The following is a 24,536-nucleotide window of genomic DNA, read 5'->3' as shown; positions in this document are numbered from 1 at the left end:
ACTAAAACTGAACACTCGCGTGGCTGCGGCTGCGTCAGGCTCCGTGCTCCTCTGTCCCCGGGGGGCCAGCGCTACGTCTGGACAGAGACAAGTCACTGGGGGGAGGCGGGAGGGGTACTGTATGCATGGGTGTGCCAGTGCGGGCGCATCTGCCTGGAGGGGGGCCTCGGGCGCGGGGACCCAGGGGGCCAGGACTGGACCTGGACAGCGGTGACCACAGGGCGGTATGGGGAGGGGGCGCTGGGGGCCAAGCGACTCCTGCCGGCAGCCTTCACAGCGCCAAACCTGCGAGGGGCGCGGACCCCCCACGCCCGCCCTGGAAGGTCGCTGCAGGTCCAGCTCCAGAGGGGCACGGAGGACGCGGAGAAGCGCCTCTGGAAGGGCACAGGGCAGGCCTGCAGCCTTCCCGGCCCCTCTCCACGGCAGCCGGGTCCACCAGCCCGCGCTCGCACCGGGCGCCCGCAGCGCGCGGCCCGAGTCCGAGGCCCCACGCATACCCGCGGCTGCAGGACGTCCCCTGGCGGCCGCGGCTGGGCCCTGCGCGCCCACGCCCGGCCGAGGCCGATGTTCCCTCGCGGAGCCAGGCGCGCGCGCCCTGGACACAGCCCCTCCCCGGCCCAGGGCCCCGGGCTGCTGCGAGGGGCAAGCGAGGGGCCCAGCTCAGCGCCTGCGCGGCGGGTTCGGGGGCGCACCCTGAGGCTCACCTGCTGGTCCCAGGCCCTGTGCAGATGGCCCAGGAGCCGGCCCGGGCGCCCAGGCCATCCCGGGCCGCTCGGCGGTGGACGGGCCGGGACCAGGGTCCTTTGTGGCCCGGCGCGGGGGCAGGAAGAGGGTACTGCGGGCCTGGACCGCCCTGTCCTGAGTGGGCGCGGTCCCGCACGCCCGCCGAGAGCTGCCCGGGAGCAGCAGCTCCCGCGGCCGCAAAATATCGACTGGGGAGGGACAATGGTGCAGATGAAATAAAAATAAAAAGTTAATTATGCTTTGTGTTTGTAATTTAATTAAAGGCGCAGTAAAGTTTGCGCTCCAGGTGATGCGGCTTGGAGCCTGAAAACCCATTTGTGCGGCTGAGATTAAAGCGCATTTTAAAACGTTCCCCGAGTACTTCCACATTTGTTGATAGATTTTTAAATTAAACTTTAAATTGTAATCTAAATTACCTCCAACAATTCATGGTCCCTGTAATGAACTCCGCGGCCCGCGCTGTCACCCTGCGATGATGGACGGCGGGAGTGTGTGCCCACAGCCTCGGCCCTGCCCCCGCGCCTGGCCCCCAGCGCACGCGCAGGGCCGTGAAGGAAGCTTCCAGAACTCGGCTGGGCTGCCCCCCCCCCCCCCCGCAGGAGCCAGGGCAGAGCTAGGGCAGGGGCTGACACCTCTCCCCCTGCTGCTGCTCCCCCTCCTCCTCCAGGGACCCCTGCCCCTAGGTCTCCTTGCTAGGATGTGCCCCTGCTCTGCATGGGCAGGGAGCCTGGCTCCTGGCGGGCCAGCACCCGCTGACTGCTGACCACTGGAAATCTTGGGGTAGGGAATAGGCCACCAGCCCACTCCTGTGACAGCTGCAGCCTCCACAGGGCCAGGGCTATGCCCAGGTGGCACCGCTGGCCCTGCAGCACTAAGGGCAGTGGGCACAGTGTGAGCTTGACCATGATCTGCCCATCCTGGTGCATGGGGCAGGTCCTGCTTGAAGGCTCACTCCTGCATTCTCAATGGGCTGCAGGATGCAGGAGCGGGATCCAGAGACCTTGTCCCTTAGGGCTCATGTGCTAGTGGACATGGTTCAAGGGAGCAGAGACTGCACAGCCCCCTGCTGCTGCCTCTGGTCCTCCCTGGAAGACAAGGGGAACCTCAGCCCACTCCAGTTCAAGACCCCTGAGTGACAGCCAAAGATATCCCACTGGCAAAGCTGACCCCAGCAGCTAAGGTACTGGGGTGACTGAGGAGACAGCAGTGGGCACGAGTGTGTATGTGTGCATACAGATATGTATGAATGTGACGCCCAGGGTGAGAGGGGACACGTGTGGGAGTGGGTGACGCCCAGGGTGAGAGGGGACACGTGTGGGAGTGGGTGACGCCCAGGGTGAGAGGGGACACGTGTGGAAGTGGGTGACGCCCAGGGTGACAGGGGACACGTGTGGGAGTGGGTGACGCCCAGGGTGACAGGGCACACGTGTGGGAGTGGGTGACGCCCAGGGTGGGAGGGGACACGTGTGGGAGTGGGTGACGCCCAGGGTGGGAGGGGACACGTGTGGGAGTGGGTGACGCCCAGGGTGAGAGGGGACACGTGTGGGAGTGGGTGACGCCCAGGGTGAGAGGGGACACGTGTGGGAGTGGGTGACGCCCAGGGTGAGAGGGGACACGTGTGGGAGTGGGTGACGCCCAGGGTGACAGGGCACACGTGTGGGAGTGCAAACAGTTCATGCAAATGAAAAGGAATGGCTGGCTGGCATCTCTGTGGGCACAGGAGAACCAGGGACGCCTGACCACACGTAGGGGCAGGGAGGTGCAGTCTTGGGGTCCCAGGACTAAAAGGCAAGGGACCCTAAGTATGGGAAATGGAGGCGGCTTGGGGACCCACTAATGTCCCAGGTACCAAGTGCCCAGTACTGTGTTCCTTACAGGCAGCCATCTCTAACTCCTAGCGTCACAAGCCATGTTGTCGGAGCCAGGGGCTGCAGGATTTGGTGTGCAATACACAGCTGGAGTGACCTACTAGTAAGGGGTGGGGGTAGCATTCGGCCTCCCTAACCCTTAACCAAAAACCCAATCTCCCTAACCCTAACCCTAATCCAACTCTCACTAACCCTAACTCTAAACATGACCTAAACTCTAACCCTAACCCTAACCGTAAACAAGCTCTCGCTGACACCAACCCCAAGCCTAACCCTAACACTAAACCCAACACTCTGTAACTTTAAACCCTAACCCTAACTCTAACCCTAACCTTAAGCTAACCCTAAGCCTAACCCTAATATTAACCCTTATCCTGACACCAACACAAACCCAAACCTAAGAATAACTCTAACTCCACTAACTTAACCCCAACCCTATCACTAAGCTTAACCCTAAATGCTAAAACCAACCATACCTTACCTAACCCTGAACCAAACCCTTAGCCGAACATCAAATCTAACCATGAACCTAATGATAACACTAAATTCTAAATCCAATGTTCCTGTTACCCTAAACCCACTCGTAACCCTAACTCTAACCCTAAACCTAAACCTTAAAACCTTAAACCCAACCCTTTTATCCTAACTCTCACCCGCACTCAACTCTCCCTCACCCTAACTGCACCCTAACAAGAAAACCAACATTTATAGTCCCTGTGAGCAAGCTGGGAGGTCAGGAGTGGTTGGGGAAGGAGCTAGCAGGGGGCCCCAGGTGGCAGCCTGGGTATCTCCAGTCAGGCCAGACTTCAGCCTTGTGCCCACCCAGTGGGCAGCCCAGAAGGACAGTCGTCTGAGATCTGAGTCACACCCACTGCCCACCCACCCCCACCCTGAGGGTGCTGGGCCATGCCTGCCGGGTATTTGGCACAGTACCCCCTGGTGGTGACTGAGGCTGGCCAGGGGACCCTATATGCACAGTGGGTGTGTCACTGAATCCCTCACAGGGCCCTCCCCTGCTGCCCCGCTGAGCCCCTGAGCACCCACCTGCTTGGGCACTGGCCTCTGAGGGCCCTGCCATGTCCAAGGCCTTGGAGCGAGGGACTGGGGGCTGATGTCTTGGACAGGAAGCCTGGAGGAGGGGGCCAGGCGGGAGCCAGGGGAGTGGACAGGAGGAAGCCTGGCTGGGGGACCACACCTGTCTCCACCTGAGCACGCCTTCTGGGCCCACCCAGTGCCTCACCCTGTGCTGCAGGGTCCAGCCTAGCCTCCGGTCCTGCATAGCAGCCAGGCACTAAGACCGTCCTCCGCTGCTCTCTCAGGCCCCCGGCAGGGAGTTGGATGGGAAGTGGAGTAGGTGGGACTAGAACCAGCACCCATATGGGTGCCAGTGTTGCAGGTGAAGGCTTAACGTGCTATGCCCCAGTGCCGGCTCCCTCCCCTTCAAGGTTCCCCTTCAGAGCCGTGGAGATATGATAGGCTCCCAAACACCCCTCTAACACACGTTGGAGTGAGGGCGTGGACACAGCAGCTCTGGGGGTGCAGAAACAGGACCCATAGGAAGGGCAGCTGAGGCTGGGGCAGACAGCCCCTGGTGCACACTGCCCCCACTGTGCCAAGGTCTGGGGAGAGGGATGTGGGTGGCAGCTCTGGGCAGAGAGGCATCTGCCGCATGCTTGGAGGGCAATGCAGCCCACCCCTCCCCATGTCTCACAGAGACACCGTCCCCAGCCTGTCCTGCCCAGCTCTTAGCAGGGACAGGAGGACAAGGTTCCTAGCTCTACGCCCAGAGCTTGAGGGACCCCAGTCTGGAGTCTTGGGCCAGGCTGTTAGGGCTTCTCCCTGCTTGGACCCCTGCTCCTGGCCAGCAGGCGAGATCCCGCCCACCCTCAAGGGACGGGCAGGCGTCTAACGTGCCCACTCTGATTCTGCACGGCCTGGTGCCATCCATCACAGACTATGTGATGGTTTGAAGCATGTCAACACGGTGGGCTCCTACATAGAGCAAATCACACATGTGACATCACAACAAAGTAGACGACACACATGTGACCTCACACACTCTCCCTTCTCAGCAGTCTCCAAACACACTGTCTATTGTCACTGGTGCCCAGTGGCAGAGCTGACCTGGGAACCATACTCCTGCATCCAACACCTGTCCCTGAGAAAGAGGCAGCTGCTGAGCAGTCAGGCTTCCAAGTCCTGCTCAGTGTGGTGCTCCTCCAAGGTCAGTGTGGTGCTCCTCCAAGGTCAGTGTGGTGCTCCTCCCTGCTCAGTGTGGTGCTCCTCCAAGGTCAGTGTGGTGCTCCTCCAAGGTCAGCGTGGTGCTCCTCCCTGCTCAGTGTGGTGCTCCTCCAAGGTCAGTGTGGTGCTCCTCCCTGCTCAGTGTGGTACTCCTCTCTGCTGTGCTCCTCCAAGGTCAGTGTGGTGCTCCTCCCTGCTCAGTGTGGTGCTCCTCCAAGCTCAGTGTGGTGCTCCTCCAAGGTCAGTGTGGTGCTCCTCCCTGCTCAGTGTGGTGCTCCTCCAAGCTCAGTGTGGTGCTCCTCCAAGGTCAGTGTGGTGCTCCTCCCTGCTCAGTGTGGTGCTCCTCCAAGGTCAGTGTGGTGCTCCTCCAAGGTCAGTGTGGTGCTCCTCCCTGCTCAGTGTGGTGGTCCTCCCTGCTCAGTGTGGTGCTCCTCCCTGCTCAGTGTGGTGCTCCTCCAAGGTCAGTGTGGTGCTCCTCCAAGGTCAGCGTGGTGCTCCTCCCTGCTCAGTGTGGTGCTCCTCCAAGGTCAGTGTGGTGCTCCTCCCTGCTCAGTGTGGTGCTTCTCCAAGGTCAGTGTGGTGGTCCTCCCTGCTCAGTGTGGTGCTCCTCCAAGGTCAGTGTGGTGCTCCTCCCTGCTCAGTGTGGTGCTCCTCCAAGGTCAGTGTGGTGGTCCTCCCTGCTCAGTGTGGTGCTCCTCCCTGCTCAGTGTGGTGCTTCTCCAAGGTCAGTGTGGTGGTCCTCCCTGCTCAGTGTGGTGCTCCTCCCTGCTCAGTGTGGTGCTCCTCCCTGCTCAGTGTGGTGCTCCTCCAAGGTCAGTGTGGTGGTCCTCCCTGCTCAGTGTGGTGCTCCTCCCTGCTCAGTGTGGTGCTTCTCCAAGGTCAGTGTGGTGGTCCTCCCTGCTCAGTGTGGTGCTCCTCCAAGGTCAGTGTGGTGCTCCTCTCTGCTCAGTGTGTTGCTCCTCTCTGCTGTGGTGCTCCTCTCTGCTGTGGTGCTCCTCCCTGCTCAGTGTGGTGCTCCTCCTTGCACTCCCATAGTGCTTGTCTTCTGGCAGTGCCTGGTGTGACAAGGGGCATGTCCTCGCAGTTCACCATCCTCGCACAGAACATTCTACTGGAAATGCAGAGAGGAGAGACAAAGATTCCATCCGCTGGCTCACTCCCACATGGCCGCAAGGGCCGGAGCTGAGCCCATCAGGAGCCAGGAGCCTCTCCCGGGTTCCCACGTGGGTACAGGGTCCCCAGCCTTTGGTCTGTCCCCCACTGCTTTCCCAGACTGCAAGCACAGAGCTGGATGGGAAGCGGGGCCACCGGGACAAGAACCGGAGCCCACATGGGATCCCAGTACTTGCAAGGTGAGGATTTAGCCACTGCGCCACTGCACCAGGTTCCACAAGAGTTTATTCTGACACGAAAATTCCAGAGTTGTCCCTTTGTGAGTTCAACCATGGATGAACATGTGTTTTGAGAGAAGCCACTTTGGTTCCAGGACATTGCAACTGAACAATCGTCCGCTCCACCTGGTCCCTGTGTGTCTGTGTAGGTGTGGGGAGGGTGGGCGGCCCTCCCCTGCAGCGCCTGCTGGGACTCTGGCCCCTGCGTGTCTTCCCCTCGCATGTTCTGCCAGGCTCCTGCTGTGTGTTGGCTGTGGCTCACGTGGCATTGAAGGCAGAGGCTTAGCCTGCTGTGTAACTGCGCCCACGCCTTAGACTGAAGTCTCTGTCCCTTTCCTTTTCAGATGTGGTAGTATCTGGGGCTGGGCCAGGCAGCACCGGAGGCCCCCTTCACTCCAGATCTGCTCTGCCTCCACCCAGCTCCGAGGGGTCAGGCCCCAGCACCCCAGCTCTCCCAGGTCTAGGGCAGGCCCTCACTCACAGGATGCAGCTGTGGGGACTCTAGGGGGTCTCAGAGGCGGCAAAGCTGCAGGCCAGCTGCACAGAGTCCCAGAAGGTGCCTGGCACCGGGACCAGTCCGGTGCCTCCGTGACTCCTGCCTGGTCTCCCTAGGCCAGCAGGAGCTGGTGGCGCGTGGCCAGTGGGCTCCGCAGCGAGGGCAGGTGGCAGTCAAGCCTCACCCTCCATTCCGCAGCAGGCTTCCCGGGGTGCCTGCGCTTAGGGTCTGCAGAAGCGCCCAGCCTCTTGCCTTGGGCGCCCAGTCCGGTCCTGGGGCGTCGGTTCAGCCCGGACCCGTCCAGGCCTGCCCCCGGCCCAGCCACCTCACGTGGGGCTGCCCCTCCATGCCGGCGCCCCCCACCCTCGGTAGATCAATCGCTCGGGAACCTGCAAAGAGCCCAAACAAAGGAGCGGCTTGTAAGTAGCCGGCGCGCACCGGCTGACAAATGGCCCCCTGTTTAAGGGACTTATCTGGCCCGGACTCGCGGGATGAGGGATGGCGTCGTTTGTCCTGCGGGCTCGTGCGTGGACCAGCCGGGCCGGATCTATTTGGAGATAGCGCGATAGCGTCGACAGCGGGAGACAGGGTAATTGTGGAGCGGCTGCCGGGGTATAAATTACACGGCTCTAAGTGGCGGACCGGCCGCGCCGCCACGGAGATCCCTGACAGCTCCCCCTGTCCCCTGCCCCGCCGCCTGCTTATCACGGACCAGCAGAAGAGGCGCGCTTCGGCGGAAAAAATTAAGTATTGATCAAATTAGCGGTTTTTACTGATCTTTTTAGGAGAGCCAAGGAGCGCGACAATTAAATTGAGAACACAAAAGACGCGGCTGCATCACTCCTGACCTTGCGTACACGCGCACGCGCAGAAGACCAGCAGGAAATCCGGGCCAGGGTTCCCAGGGGAGGGGTCCCCACTTCTCCGCCGAGCTTGGAGGCCTTCCTGGAGGGAAGGGCGAGGGTGGCGAGTGTCCACGTTTCCGGAAGTTCACGCCTCCTGCGTAGGCATGCGCGCTGCGTGCCTGGCCGTGAGCCACCCCTGGGCCCAGTCCTGTGCCAGGGGCTGTGGGCGGAAGAGAGAGACCACGTTAGCCATCAGATGAGCAGGAGGACGCAGGCGGTGGGGCAGGAGGACCGAAGTCGGGCCCAGCCTTCTGTTTGGACAGCAAGCACCTGGTGCCCAGCTGGGGACCCTTAGGTTGACCGGCTGCTGGGGACAGGGAGGCTGCACAGGCCCTGGGGTACCATGGTGGCCCCCAGGTGGCCAGGTCCCCCATCCCCAGCCCTACCTCGGCTCTGTGCCCTGGGTCCACTGCAGTGACCACTAGGCCTCCAGTCTGCTGCGGCCCCAGAAGTCCAGCGCCTGCCTGGTGCCCCATGGAGCTGGGCGCTGGTGTGGGCAGGACCAGGGGAGAGACCCAAAAGGTGCCCCAGGCACAACAGCCCCTCCTGTCCCCTTGCCCCCCGCCTATGGGCAGTAGCAGGGCTACTGGCTTGGCCCCTTATCCAGCCCTGGAGCCTCAGACCAAACCAAAAACCTACAGCAGTCCTGAGTGTGGCTGAGACACAGAGAATTCTGGAAATGGCCCCCATGCTCACCCCCTTCCCCTGCCCTGATCCATTGGGGGTGGGGGGACATGGAGGAAGAGGAGGAGGAGAAAAGAGGGGAGGGAAGGGGGAGAGAGAATGGGAAGGAGAGGAAGGGGGAGGGGGAGGCAGAAATGGGGGAGGAGAGAGAAGCGGGGGAGAGAGGCTGGAGGAGGGAGACGTAGAAGGGGAGAGATGGGGGCACTGCCGCAGCCGGCCCCAGGGACCCTCCGCCTGAGGGATGGGCGCTGAGGCCCCGCAGGGCGACATGCCTTTAACCAAAGGAGCGCTGATGTATGTTACACAGAGTGTATCTCTTTCACCGAGACAGAACATTTTAATTCCCCGACACCTTTTAGTGATTGCTTCAATTTCCGAAGATTTTGATAAAATCATGCGGTTTAAGAGCTGCGGGCTGGAGCGCCGGGCGCGGGCGGCACGTGATGGAATGCCCCGTCCCACAGCCTCATGTCACACAGCCCCGCGCCAGGCCTAATAAATGCTGCGTGATAAATGTTGGAGCTGTGATTGTAAAAATATACTTGTAATTGGGTTAATATGCCTTAAAATACTGCCCATCCGTTATCTCTCTCTCCTCTCCCGGGTGGCGGCGTGGGCCATGGGCACTGCAGAGGGGCGCCCTCCCACCCACGGGAGCCAGTGTTCAGCCCCACCCCCCAACAGGCTGACCCTTGGTGACTGGGGTCATGGAGAGCGGGGCACATGGAATTTAGGGTGCTCTCCGGAGGGCTCTGAGGGTGAGCAGCAGTGCCTGTGGGGTGAGGCTAACCCAGCTGGTCCTGGGCCTGCCCCAAGTAGGGCGGGACAGCAGCAGAGGAAGACGGAGATCTGTCCAGGTAGCCACACAGGCTGTGTTGAACACCTTGGGGCTCAGCAGGACTCGGTGTACCTCAGGACGAGGCCACCAGGAACCTAACCACCCCACCTTGTCCCCGGACAGGGGGTCAGCAGGTGGCACAGGAACCTGAGTGAGATCACGGGCTTCCCACTGGTGTCCTGGATAGAGACAGGATGGGGGCGGGAGGGGGGGAAAGAGGGAGGAAGAGAGGAAAGAGGAGGAAGATGGATGAGTTACTGGGTGAGTGAATGGATGGTTGGATGATGAATGTGCTGATAGGTAAGTAGACAAAAGGAGGAATGCATAGATACATGGATGCAGGGTAGAGAGTTGAGCTGATGATGAGTGATGCATGGGTGGAAGTGGGTGGGTAGATGGGCATGTGGGTAGATGGATGGGTGGATGGCTGGGTGGATGAGTGGGTGAGTCAGTGGACAGGTGAGTGGATGGATGGGTGAGTGAGTGGGTGGATGGATGGATGGATGAATGGGTGATGGGTGGATAGATGGATGGATGGATGAATGGATGGGTAGATGGATGGGTGGATGGCTGGGTGGATGAGTGGGTGAATGGGTAGACAGGTGAGTGGATGGATGGATGGGTGGGTGGGTGGATGGATGGATGGGTGGATGGATGAATGAGTGGATGGGTGGATGGATGGGTAGATGGGTGAATGGGTGGGTGGATGGATGGATGAGTGGGTGGATGGGTGGATGGGTGGGTGGATGAATGAATGAGTGGGTGGATGGATGGGTAGATGGATGAATGGGTGGGTGGATAGATGGATGAGTGGGTGGATGGGTGGATGGGTAGGCTGATGGACAGGTGGGTGGGTAAATGGGTGACGGACAGGGAGTGGGTACAAATGACCAAGTTCTTGTAGAGTCCTTTGACACAGCAGTGAGGCTGGAGGGGGGACTCTGGACTCAGAGAAGGAAAGGAATTTCCCCCTAGACACACACAGGTGTTCTTCAGGGAGTTCAGCCCAGCCTTGACCCTGCCTCTGGCCAAAACCTACATCCTCCTGCCTTCACCCCCTTCTCCACTCCTCAGCCACTCTGATCCAGCTGGGGGTCAGCCCGGAGGGTGCCTGCGGCCCCCAGAGCCTCAAGCCCTGAAGAGGCGATGGGAGGACTGGCAGGGTGGAGGGGTGCCAGGAGGGACCAGGGCTCCCAGTGGCTTTCAGGAAAAGGGAGGAGGGGAGGAGCTGGCCCCTGGCCACAGTACAGGGGGTGGGGACCAGCAGCAGTGTAGAGGGGCCCTTCCTACAGGACCCCATACTTGTTGGGGACTGCGCCCGGGGTGGGAGTGGACACCTGTGACAGCTCCTGGTAGTGGGGTTGCCCAGGCCAAGCCCTTCATCCTCATCCTCGGGACCAATCTGTAGGACCCAGCCTGGTCCTGCTCTGAGCTGCTCTGTGGCCTGTGTCCTGCCCTGGTCCTGGCCTGTGGTCCCTGCCTGCTGTCCGGAGAGAACCAGCTGCTCCGTGAGGTGGCAGAGATGTTGGGGCGGGCCTGCGGGTCGCATAATTGGATAATTCCATCCTAAGAGCCCCGGGCAGGAGGGCGGGCCTGGGGGAGCCCCCGCCTGGCAAAACAGCCTCCAAATGGCAGCGCTTTTAGGCAGGCCGGCAGCAGGCAGGGTGCGGCGGGGCGGGCCTGGCTCGCGGGGCGTCTGGCTGCGGTGCGGGGAGTGATGGAACTTTAAATGAATTGCTGACCTCCCGGGGATGACAGGTGACCCGTGTGGTATCTGCGACGAGGATCGGCAGCGGCCTCGAAAATTGCGGCTGCAGCCCGAAAATAAACAATAAGAGAGCAAATGCGCTCCGGAGAGAGAAGGAATTACTTCGGGCCACCAGTCCGAGCCTCGATCCCCACCCTCCATTGCCGCCCCCTAGAGCAGCCAGGCCTGGTTGGGCGCGGAGACCCCGCGCATGTAGGGCGCCTGGCTCCGGATGTGGGGCCGCGACATCCCCTCCCTGCACCCCAGGGGGTTCCAGCCAGCTGGAGAGCAGGGAGCGGGCCCTGCACGGAGAGGCCCAGAGGCAGGGAAGCTCAAGGAGTGCCTGGGGAGAGTCAGACGGGGGTGGGGGTCCCCAAGGCTGAAATCAGGCCCTCCTAGGCCTAAAGATCACCTGCCCATGCCTCCAGCCATGAGGGGCTCAGGTCCCAGGTAGGAGCAATCAGGGCTGGCCTCCCCACACCCAATGGCACCATGGCCCATGGTCACCACCAGAACTGGGCTACGGGGATCCTGACTGCCCACCTCTGCTCACCAGGCCACCGCACCATCGGCTGGATGCTGGTGTGGTGGCTGCTGAGCTCTGGGGCCTGGGAGCCTGTTCCTGGGATCTGCGCCCTGCAGGGCCCCCAGCTGCTCTGAGCATGCAGTGACAGGACCCTAGAGTTGGTGTGGGCCAGGCAGTGGTCATCAGCCGGAATTTTGGCAATGGTCCGGGGCCTTGGGACTCTCATCCCCATAGAGGCCCCTGGCCACTCCAGGGACTTGGCCAAGGAAGGGTCACACCTAGTATCCCCTCTGTTGCAGCCCTGTTCCCACTGGCCCCCACCACCCTGTCACCAAGAGACGACTAAGGGCCCTGGTAGTGACCACACCCCGGCTGCCAGGCAGACTCTGTGTTCTGATGGGGGTACGGGGGACCCCAGCTGTCACCACCACTGAGGCCCGCCTGGGCTAAACAGCATGGCTTGTGCTGAGCAGTGCAGGTGACAAAGAGTTGGTGATGAGGTCAATACAGCCCTGCCACTCAGTCCCACAGGTGAGGGGGGCCATGGTGGAGAAGCCCATGACTCCTCCTGGGAGGGCAGGGGAGGGCGCAGACCCAGGGCCTGGTTGAAGGGGGCAGCGGGAAGGGACACCATGGCTGGGAGAGGGGAGGGCCGGGCCTAGGCACCTGGCTGGGAGGTCCAGAGAAGCCATGAACCCCAGTGGGCAGGGCACAGGCTGTCCAACCCTAAGACCTGGGCTTCTCCCACTTGCTCATCTTTCTCAGCATGGACCTGCCCCCAGCCGCGTCATGCCCCCCGGCTTTCGGCTCCCATCTAGCAGTCAGCTGCCTGGCCCCCAGGAGGCCTCTGAGCTCTGCAGCTGCGCCCTGGGCCCAAGGTCCCTGCCCAGCTCCAGCTGGTTGCCTTCCCAGGACCGCCCAGCGTCAGCAGCAGGTGGACTCCTGGGCCCCATCCACTCGTGGCAGAGGGCAGGGGGTGGCCGTCTGGGAGCCATTGACCAGCGGCATTGATTCCTGAGAATGTATCGCACAAATCATTTTGCGCTAAACTGCGGGATCGATGGAGAAATCTCCCGGAAAATTTATATGAAAAGTCTCTGTTTGCCTAAATGAGTTCCTTGCGCCCATATTGAATATTTGGCTGATGAATTGAATGGGTTTAAATTTGAACATTGCAGACCCATTAAAGAATGAATTCTTAAATCAAACCCTGCCATTTATGATTGAAGTGAGATTTCCTCCGTGAGGGACCGGCCGCTCCATAAATCAGCTGTGTGTTTTATACCAAACCATAAACAAGATATAATTCTTTTAAATACACAACAGGCGCTTTAAATCTCCCGTGCATCTGGTGTTTCTCTGGCACACACACGGCTGTATTTACACCAGGTCGGCCGACGCACCGGGCACTGAGGGTCAACGTGGCCAGGCACGGAGGTCCTGCAGCCCAGAAGAGAAGGGGGCTGAGCCCTCCTCAGGCACACACATGTCCCGGGAACATCTAGTCCTCCTCAGGCACACACATATGCACGTGTGCACACACTGGATCACACACACAACCTGCACAAACAGGCACACACGTATACACACACGTTCACAGTGCACTGTGTACAAACTGTACAATGCTAACATGCATACACACTGGCACATGTGCACAGACAGAAATACACAGACTCACACAGGTCTTGGCACACACACCTGGGCAGCCATGTCAGCACACACACGCATCACATTCAGGAGCGTGTGTGCACTCACAACAGCATCTGTTCACACCGTTACAGGTGAGCAGACCTCACCGTGTGCTCCAACACAGAGGCTCACAGTGGGACAGATCACACACTGATTCACACAAGCACACAGCACACATGGCAAACACAAGACACACACAGACACCACTGCAAGACTCAGCAATACGAGCTTGTGCATGCACATGTGACCACATGGGTCACACTGCCCCAGCATGCATGAACAGCTCTCACACACAGATCACACTGCCCCAGCATACATGAAGAGCTCTCACACACAGATCACACTGTTCCAGCACGCATGAACAGCACACATGGACACATGGATCACACTGCCCCAGCATGCATGAACAGCACTCACACAGATCACACTGCCCCAGCACGCATGAACAGCACACATGACCACATGTGTCACATTGTTCCAGCATACATGAACAGCACACATGAACACATGGGTCACACTGCCCCAGCATGCATGAACAACACACACACACACATGGATCACACTGTCCTAGCATGCATGAACAGCGCACACACACACATGACCACATGGATCACACTGCCCCAGCACGCATGAACAGCACACACACAGATCACACTGTCCCAGCATGCATGAACAGCACACATGACCACATGGGTCACACTGCCCCAGCATACATGAACAGCACACACACAGATCACACTGCCCCAGCACGCATGAACAACACACATGACCACATGGGTCACACTGCCCCAGCATACATGAACAGCACACACACACAGATCACACTGCCCCAGTACGCATGAACAGCACACACACAGATCACACTGTTCCAGCACGCATGAACAGCACACATGACCACATGGGTCACACTGCCCCAGCATACATGAACAGCACACACACAGATCACACTGCCCCAGCACGCATGAACAGCACACACACACAGATCACACTGCCCCAGCACACATGAACAGCACACACAGAGATCACACTGCCCCAGCATGCATGAACAGCACACACACACAGATCACACTGCCCCAGCACACATGTACAACATGCACACATGTATGAGCACATGGGCCACACTGCCCTAGCACATGCATGCAGCACACACACAGTACACTCAGCAACCTAATAGCCTGACTCCCTCTTGGGTGCCCTCTCAACAGATGGCTGCAACCTCATCCTTGCCTAGGCTGCCCAACCCATGTAGGCACTACCTACTGGCTGCCCCCAGGCCCCTGCAACCACTTTTTCCCTGTCCATGCTGGTGGTGGCAGGGCAGGCTGCACACAGTCCAGGTAGGTGCCCCCTATGACAGAGGGCTGGCTGACTCTGTCATATTCAGTGGGATAGCACACACAGCCAGGCAACTAAGGAGACATTTGCCAACCCAGTGTCCTGCCCAGACTATCCGTGACTCCAGATTCCATGACAGAACCTCCCACTTGCAGCCAGCCTGTGCTGTAAGGCCCACCCTCCACTGTGTTAACAGTGGGCAGGCCTGCCCAGACACCCCTGCAGGCAAAGCTACAGGGACCAGCCCTGTTCAAAAGTGCAGGAGGATGAGAAAAAAAAAAGGAAACATGGAAGCAGATTGGATGGAATTATAACCACCCAGAGCTCCACCAGGATATCATAGTAACAGTACACCACACCTGCCCTCAGGTACACACCACACCCGCCCTCAGGCACACCACACCTGCCCTCAGGTACACACCACACCCGCCCTCAGGCACACCACACCTGCCCTCAGGTGCACACCATTCTGCCCTCAGGTACACACCACACCTGCCCTCAGGTACACCACACCTGCTTCAGGTACACACACCTGCCCTCAGGTACACACCACACCTGCCCTCAGGTACACCATACCTGCCCTCAGGTACACCACACCTGCCCTCGGATACACACCATCCTGCCCTCAGGTACACACCACACCTGCCCTCAGGTACACACCATTCTGCCCTCAGGTACACACCACACCTGCCCTCAGGTACACACCATTCTGCCCTCAGGTACACACCACACCTGCCCTCGGGTACAAACCATCCTGCCCTCAGGTACACACCACACCTACCCTCAGGTACACACCATTCTGCCCTCAGGTACACACCACACCTGCTTCAGGTACACCACACCTGCCCTTGGGTATATCATACCTGCCCTCAGGTACACCACACCTGGCCCTCGGGTACACCACACATGCCCTCAGGTACACCACACCTGGCCCTCAGGTACACACCACACCTGCCCTCAGGTACACCACACCTGGCCCTCGGGTACACCACACCTGCCCTCGGGTACACCACACCTGCCCTCAGGTACACCACTCTGCACACAGGGATCTCACAACTGCCATCTGGTATGTTACATCTCCCCACAGGTATATCAGACCTGCCTCAGCTATGTGACAGCCCACCTCAGGTGTACCACACCTGCTCTGAGCCATGGGACCCCCACCCACCTGGACCTCTCAGCAGCCTGAGTGCCAGGCCCCCACAGCGTTCTTGCCTGCTGCCGCTGTGTCTCTCCCCATGCCACGGAGCCTTGCCTCTGACTCCCCAGCTCTCATGGTACCTGTGTGAGAACTGACTCTCCGCACCTGAGTAGAGAGTCAGACCTGTGAAAGCTCCCCATGTAGCCCTGAGACACCTGAACTGTCCTGGGCAGTGACCACTGGCTTGGTGGCTGCATGGCCACCAAGGACACAGGACAGTCAGTGGGCCTAGCAGTGACATCACCACCTTGGAGTCCTGGGAGAGTCCCGGGCGTGCCCCTGACACAGCAGAGCCAGGGACTCCCCAGGACCTTGTCTCCTCTCCGGAGGGGGAGCGCAGGGACATCCTGGGACCCTATTTTTCCTGGGGTGGGGAGCAGGAACATCGCTCGGACCTCGTCTTCCCTGGGGAATGGGGGGAGCTGGGATGTCTGAGACCTTGTCTCTCCTGTCCCCTTGGGAGGGGATGAGCTCTCGGTTCCACCAGGGACCTCCTGGCAGCCAGCCTGGGTGTGCAAGGAGGAGACATAGTCCTCCCCTCCCTGACTGGTGGGTGGTGTGTTCCGGCTAGAGAAGGGCTCTGGCCACCACACACACCCGGAGCAGCGGAGAGCGGAACGTTACAGGCCATACTCTTGACGGCAGCTTCCAGAAGGAACTGAGCACCAAGGGGCAACTGCCCAAAGCCATGAGCCCAAAACACAGGTTGGAGGTGCACAGAGAGACGAGGACACTCCAGCGGCCACCCTGTCCACCCCAGGAGCCCGGGCAGCCACACCCCTGAGCCGGAGGCAGGGCAGGCTTCATGCCTCCAAGGACCCCAGGGTTCTCAGAAGCCTCTGACCAGGGCTCAGACCAGCAGATAGGGACCCAGGGCCACTCAAGGGACATGGTGAGCAGGCCAGGCCTGCCCACTGCCCATCCTCCCAGTCCCCAAGAGCTCCCACATGAGCAGGGCAGCCCATGCCGTGCCAGCTGCCCCCTCTGCTGCAGGCGGCACCAGCACCCTGACCTTGTGATAACCCGAGTGCCATCCGTCAGCCGGCCGGCCGCCAGGCTCTGGAACGCCGCGGCAGCTCATCTGAATTCAAATTAGCCGAGCGCACCGTGGTGCCAGCCATAAGTCAGCACGCCTGGAGGCGCGGGCGCCGCAGATTGGACATCGCCATACATTCCTGGGGCGTCGGACAGCGCTGCTAATGAAAGTATCAATCACAACCCCGCTGACTTAATGGTCAATTTAAATTAATTAATTGGGGAGGAGGGAAAACTTGAGGCGGGCGGCACTGGCCGGTTCCCTCTCTGGCGGGTGAGTGAGGGGGCCCCATGGCGTCCCCACCTAGAGGGACGGGACTGTGGTTTCCTGCTGTGTCCCTCCCCGCCCGAATCCCACCCCCCCCGCAGAGGCCACTAGGAAGTTCAGTTTACATCGATGCTCAGGGTGGGCTCCTCCATCAGCCTGGCCCCACTTTGTCTGCAGACCGGAATGCACGGTGAGAGCTGTCCCCACAGTGTGCCCACAGCCCAGCGAACAGACCCTGGGGGTGGCCCCACTTAGGAGTGAAGCCTAGCCTGGCTTTGCTGTGTCTCCCTGTGGCCACCCAGGTGCCTAGGGCACCCCATCACCAGGATCACGGGGGGGTCACAGGGGTCCTAGGTGCCCAGCCAGGTCCTGCCCCATCACTGCTCCCCTGCCTGGTGTGCAGCCCAATCCTTTCCCCCTGAGCCCCCCTCCACAGGTCGGGGCGACTGGCGGAGGCAGCCCCTTCCCTGGGCCTCAGGTCCAGTCCTCCCCACACCTACGTCACCTGTGCAAGGCTTGAGACCAGATCCACACAGGGTGCCACAGCCCACGTTGAGGTAGGGGTCTGGGAGCAGGCAGCCCCTCCGCACCCTGCTGGAGGTCTGGGGCCCAGGAGAACCCCCATGCTCTCCGAGACCCCGGGCCGGGCAGGAGGGGTCGCCCTCCACCTTCAGTGCACCCCACCCCACCCCCTCGGGGCGGCATCTTCCCCACAGGCAATCTTTGCTGCCATCCAGTGGCTACTGAGTATAGTGCAGTTATGCAGCTCCCGCAGGGGCTTGGGATGGCGAGCAGTGAGCTCAGCGGCACTCTGATCTGATCCAGCGGCCCTCACCCCAGCACCAAGCCTGGCGGGGACACCCCCTCAGGCCGCCACAACAGTCCCTCTGTCCTGACCCAGCACCCAGCAGCCTCACCAGGTTGGACCCAAGGAGGGTAGGCAGGGGTCCATGGGGAAGGGGCCCAGGCTCATACTTCCTGGTGGCTGACAGCGCAGCAGATGGGGACTGGGGACCCCTCTAGTTGGCCGCACATCAGGGTCCTGGTCCAAGTCCTGCTCCTGCGCACACAGCCGATACCACGTACTTGACAACAGGACAGACCCTCCGGCCCTCAGCCCCTGGCCCCTGGCTCCCAGTTCCCAGCTACCCGGGCCGGCCCTGACCTAGCAGAAGGAAACGCTCTCCCTTTCTCTGCTTCTCCCTCAGCTGCTCTTTCAAGTAAATAAAACATTAAACCGTATCCCTGCCTCTACACAGAGCGATGGGGTCAAGACTCCCCTGCCTGGAAGACGGGAGGGGCTGCCCCCTTGCGGGATGCCAGGCTGACACCCTCGGCCAGGCCATTCCACTGCTGCTTTAAGCCTGCAGTTGGTTTAAAGGAAGCCCCGCACCCGGGCACACAGATACCTTCACGCACAGGTCTGTCTCCAGGCAACACGTCCATGGACCTCACAGAGCACTGTGTCCTGGGCTGGGGAGAGGAGAAGCCAAAGGATCAAGTGGGCTCAGACCAGGGCTCATACCAGGCTCAGACCAGGGCTCAGAACAGGCTCAGACCAGGGTCAGACCAGGCTCAGACCAGGCTCACACCAGGCTCAGCCCAGGCTCACACCACGCTCACACCATGCTCACACCACGCTCACACCAGGCTCAGACCAGGGCTCACACCAGGGCCCAGACCAGGGCTCAGACCAGGCTCACACCAGGCTCACACCAGGCTCACACCAGGGCTACACCAGGCTCACACCAGGGTCACACCAGGGCTCACACCAGGGCTCACACCAGGCTCAGACCAGGGCTCACACCAAGCTCAGACCAGGCTCACACCAGGCTCACACCAGGCTCAGACCAGGCTCACACCAGGGCTCAGACCAGGGCTCACACCAGGCTCAGACCAGGGCTCAGACCAGGGCTCACACCAGGCTCAGGCCAGGCTCAGACCAGGCTCAGACCAGGGCTCAGACCAGGCTCAGACCAGGGCTCACACCAGGCTCAGGCCAGGGCTCAGACCAGGCTCACACCAGGCTCACACCAGGGCTCAGACCAGGGCTCAAACAAGGCTCAGACCAGGCTCAGACCAGGGCTCACACCAGGCTCAGACCAGGGCTCAGACCAGGGCTCAGACCAGGCTCACACCAGGGTTCAGGCCAGGCTCACACCAGGCTCAGACCAGGGCTCACACCAGGGCTCACACCAGGGCTCACACCAGGCTGACCAGGGCTCACACCAGGGCTCAGACCAGGCTCAGTCCTAAGCACCCTTGTGTCTCAGGGGCCAAGCCCTTCACAGCAGCTGCTCTGCTCTCTACAGGCTCCTGGGGAAGCAGTGGAGGCCACCTGCAGGTGGCCATGGACAGTGGCTCCAGGCTGATTCACCGGCCTGGTACCCAGGGCCACCCAGTAGGGGTGGGTAGACTCTGTCTCAGCCCCAGCCACTTCGGGCATCTGGGGGAATGTGCAAGGTGTACATGCCTCATCAGCTGTAATAATAACCACAGGTTCGTGTCAGGGAGGTGACCCTGCCTGGTGGTCCGCCCTGCAGAGTGTTGAGAGGCCCGGGTCAGGCTGGCAGGCCTGGAGCAAACAGCCATGTTTGCAGACACAGGCATGTGCACACGCAGAGGGCACAGCACACCTACAGGCACACACATGACCCAGTGGCATGTGTACACAAGATGAGGGCGTACATGTGGGGACACATGTGTACGCGCACATGCGTTCCCCAATGGGAACATCTTCGCAGACCTTGTGACTAAATCAACGCGGTGAACCTAGACATGAGCAGAAGGCAAAGCCAGCCAGCCTGTAAATCACTCCCAGCCGGGGAGTAAATAAAACGGCGACGGGCCGTTCACAATTACAGAGACGAACCTCACCCGTCCGCGGGGCGGCCGCCGGCGAATTCACAGTCTTAAATGTTTTTATTACCGAGCAAGAGAGACTGAAAATAAATGAACTAAACATTCGACACAGGGAGGGGAGGACTGAGCCGGAAGGAAAGCCCACGGGGGCGGGAGGCGGAGGGAGATAAAAGCGCGATTAATGAATTGGAAACGAGAGGAACCCGCAAGCCCGTCAGTAAATCCTTGGACTAAATAAAGCGGGCAGGCGGGCCCGGGAGGAGGCACAGCAGATTCACAGTGACAGGTGACTGCAGCCGCCAAGCGGCACAGGTGAGTCCAGGAGTGCCCCTTGCAGAGAACGCAGACAGCCTGAGCGGAAACGCCGCCGCAGGCCAAGGGCGGGTCAGCCAGCGCCCCCCGTCAGTCTGTGGGCATTCTGCCAGCAGGACCCCCTCATGGGGGGCAGACGGAGAAGGCGGTGCAGGGGGCCGACCTGAAGGGGTCACTGTGGATCCTGGTTCTCTCACAGCCCAATCCATGTCCCTGGACGCCTGGTGCAGGGACCGCAATGGAAAGCCCGGCTGTGAACTGAGGCCCGGCTACCACGCCACAGCCCTGCCACCCACCCACCCCAGGACCTCACTGTGGGCTCCTGGGCACCAGGCAGAGGTCTGGGCGAGTCATGAGGCTTGCACTTCCTTCATGTCCTTGGTAGGCCCTTCCCAGGACACCCTGGTGGGCGAGTCCTCTACATGCTTAGCACAGCCTCTGACTTCAGGGTCTCCCTTGGGAGTGACTAGCAGGGGTCTGTCCACTGGCGACTGCTCTCTGTGTTCCCAGCAGCAACTGCTCACACTGCTAGGATGGGGTGGGAACCGACACCCACGTGACAACATGGCCAGATGTACACACCTGCCGTGGGAGAGCCCCACAGAGCCACATTCGTGGGTCATGCTGAATGCGAGCGTTGGTGGCCGCGGGGCAATAGGTGATGCTGCACCCCAGATGGTCAGGTGGCAACTGGCATCTGGCCTGGTGGCTAGAGTATGCCAGGACACCCCATCCACATCAGAGCACCAGGGCCACACGTGGATCCTGTCTCCCCCCCACCAGGGCCACACGTGGATCCTGTCTCCCCCCCACCAGGGCCACACGTGGATCCTGTCTCCCCCCCACCAGGGCCACACGTGGATCCTGTCTCCCCCCCACCAGGGCCACACGTGGATCCTGTCTCCCCCACCAGGGCCACACGTGGATCCACTCCCAGGACGACTCACAGCTCCTACCACTCACCAGAAACACGCACAGCTGTCCCCACACACCAGGGCCACCTTCTGGGAACCCACCCCATCCTTGCCCACTACTGACCCACCTGATGGGCGCAGCTTCCTCTTAGAGGTGTGGATGCCAGAGGCCTCATTTTCCAGCACCATAGGCACCGAAGACTCCCTCCTCACTCCACTCCTAGGGCCCCTCTACCGGGAGGCCTGGCCCTGGCTGTACTGCAGCAACCCAACGGGCCTGCTCCTTCCTTATCCCTCTGCACCGCCAGACCCCAGCTCCCCGACTGCAGGCAATGGACTGGCAGGGCGACCAGCTCAAGCCTACACCCCAGAGCCTCCCTCAGGACGCAGCCTGCCCCAGGTGACACAGGCCAGACCATCAGCATCAGAGGGGCCTGGTCTGTGAGCCATGCCCAGTGTCAACTCCAGGGATTCTCACGTGCCAACCACCAGCACTCTGAGGTACAGCCATCTGTCCCAGGGCACTCCAGCTTTATACCCCTTCCACAACGTCCAGACTGGGGGAAGGTGAGGGGACAAGGACCAGTCAGTGGCCACCCACCCCACCTGCATCACCTTCTCCAAGTCCAGGGATGCTCACATCAGTGTTTTTCTCACATCTGCACTTGTGCCTGCTCTGCCTCCCGTCAAGCACACATGGCTATGGGCAGGCCCGGGCAGGCTGCCCTGCTGCGGAGGGCAGGCCGTGGGAGTGGGCGTGCTGTGGGGCAAGGGCAGGCCCTTGCCCTCGCTGTCCTCACTGCTGCCCCCCTTGCCTGTCACTGCCACCAGGAGGGGCGGGGGCAACAAGGTACTGCTCCTGCTCCCCCTCTCCCTGCAGTGCCTCTCGCAGACCCGGGTCTGCCTCGCGGAGTCCCCCAGGCACCGTGGGGCGAGGCGGCACACCAGCTCGGGGCTCCCTCAGGCACCGGCAGTGGCACTGGGAGGTGTGTGTGCATTGGGAAGGCTGTGCAAGGACAGGGGACAGGAGTCTGTCCACCATGCTGGGCAGGTAAAGCTGCCCTAAAAACAAGCTGTTTGGGAAGCAGAACCTTTGCAACCCAGCAAAGGGATCCACAAAAGGGGTCCAGCCTGCAGAGTGTCCGCCTGTCCGGCGGGATAGAGGCCGCAGCTGCCGCTGGTGTCCTGCCAAGGCGGGGAAGGCTGTGCTCCCTCCAGCTGGGAGGAAGGCTGGGCTTCAGATGGCGACCACGATCACCAGCTAACCAGCCGCTAGACAAGCCAGGTTCTCCTGGACACTGGAGGTTGGGGAGAACACACCTGTTTCATGAGGCTGTGAAAACACGATTCCCCAACTTAGAACCCGCAAAGGCAGCTTGACAAGGCAGGGCAAGTCTGTTTCCCTTGAGAACCCATCACTGCAAGACGCCTGGAGGACTTTGGGGGACCTGGTCCTCCTGCTCCTGGGGAATGTGGGCACACTGCACACTCCCCACCTGGTTGCTCATGGGCAGACCCTGACACAGCTACTTTCACAAGGTGATCGCCTGGGCACCTGCTCTGTCACACTGCAAGGAGGGTATAGTGTGAGTGGGGGGTCAGCAAGCCCAGGGTCCCATGCCCTCACAGCCTCCAACTCTCTGAAAGCAGAGGGGACAGTACAGCACAGGCAGACGGGGTGGCCGACAGATGGCGCCGTGCACTCGGGCACCCCACCACCCTGCCTGCCTGGTTCCTCCCCTGCTGGAGCCCCAACTGCCAGGTCAGTGAGCACTGGACAGGCACTGTGGGTTCTCCGGGCTGATGGGTGGGAGGGACCCGTCTGGAGTGACCTGGCTTCCTGGGGAGGGCCTGAAGAGGAGAGAGACCAGGAAGGGCCGCTCCAACCCGTCTGGAACCAGGGCAGAATCCCACCCTGAGCAAGGGCTCGTGGTAGAGGCTGGGCAGTGCCCACAAAGCCACAGGAGACCCCTGCCCCTGCTGGTGCCACCCCCAAGCCCAGGGGTGAGCTGCCTGCCTGTGGCCACACAGCAGGCCCAACCACGCCTGGGTGGGGCTGAAGGGCTCTCAGGAGCTTCTGCCCAGCAGCTACTCTGTGGAGGAGTGATGGCTTTCCCATGGTGCCATCAGCCAGCCACCAGCTGAGTGGCCTGAAGTAGCCCACTGGCACCCCCCCACCGAGGCTCTGGAAAGGGGCGCTCCAGCTGCCCCAGCTGGCGGTGCCTGCGGGCAGCCCTGGCTCAGCCGCAGTCTCATCTGGGACACAGTGCCCCTTGCTCAGTAGGGCCTGACCCCTGGGCTCCAGGAGGGGCACAGGGTCATGGGACATCTTTGCCCTTACCACAAGCAGCTGAAATTCTGCAAAAACTTGGGCAAGGCATCCGGAGAAGGGCAGCAGGGCCAGCAGGAATGAAGCACCCTCGCCCCACATCCTCCCAGACAGGAAGACGGAGTTGAACAAAAATCAAGCAGGGCAAGTGTGGGACACAGGCTCCTTCCGCCCACTGGGCACCCCCAAATGGCCGCAAGAGCTCTCCTGTGGGGAGCAGGAGTCCAGGTACCTGCGCCATCATGTGCGCCTCCATGCCATACTAGCAAGGAGCCGGGGCAGAGGGGCTTGGCCGGAATGCAGGTGTCTGGGTGGCAGTCTACCCAGTCGCCTCCACACCCTGTGTGCCCTCCCTGGCCACCTGCTTCAAGCCACGGTCCTGCTGACCACTGCCACCGACCCCCCAGACTGAAGGGAGTCTCACCAACTGACCCCAGATGTGAAGGCTCCTGATATGTCTCCCTAGAGGCTACCCCCGATGGCAGAAGGGTCCCCAGGGCCTAAGCCCACCTAGGCTCCCTCAGCTCCTGCCCGCCCCACAAGCTGGCAATCTGCTCTGGGACCCCAGGACTCCTATGGGGCCAGCTGACAAGCTCACACCGCAGGTCCCTTTTAAGGTCACTGAAGGACAAGCTCAGGCCTCCTGGCTGGCCTGCCCTCAGCTCCCACGGCCCAGACCACCACTGGCCATGCTCTTTGCTCAGGAGCTGTCCACCCTGATGGCCAGGGACCTCAGGCCACCTCTTCAGTCCCGGAGCAGGGGACCTTGCAGGGCCCAACGCTTTGGGCACCTCCCTTCTCATCTGCTCCCCACAAGGCAGAGCCAGTGCTGCAAAACTGCAGTGCGTGGCTGCCTGGTACTTCCTGCCAGTCCTCGCAGCCCCGAGCCAAGGCCTCCCCAGGCAGCACACTCGGGGCAGGCCAGGGGACACACACCAGGAGGCACACTCAGGGCAGGTTGAGACACACACACACACCAGGCAGCACACTCACTCGGGGCAGGCCAAGGGACACACACACCAGGAGGCAGTCAGGGGAGAGCAGGGTCCAGCCATGGGGAGGGGATCCTCAGGACCAAGAGGGGCCGGGCACTACAGGGCTGACCACACAGCATACCCCGGAGGCTCTGCACACAGACAAGCATACCGGCC

The 24,536-nt window shown here is 61.1% G+C and overlaps 1 protein-coding gene across 1 annotated transcript in view; it reads right to left on the bottom strand.

Annotated features, from left to right (window-relative positions):
- The window catches only part of LOC101522611 (spondin-2), a 233,880-nt gene that overhangs the window by 136,584 nt on the left and 72,760 nt on the right, over positions 1-24,536 (bottom strand). The window lies entirely within an intron of this gene.

The sequence above is a fragment of the Ochotona princeps genome, chromosome 11 (assembly GCF_030435755.1).
Source record: "Ochotona princeps isolate mOchPri1 chromosome 11, mOchPri1.hap1, whole genome shotgun sequence".
Classification (NCBI taxonomy): domain Eukaryota; kingdom Metazoa; phylum Chordata; class Mammalia; order Lagomorpha; family Ochotonidae; genus Ochotona; species Ochotona princeps.
The sequence above is the reverse complement of the archived record's forward strand: the minus strand, read 5'-3'. Positions and strand labels throughout refer to the sequence as shown.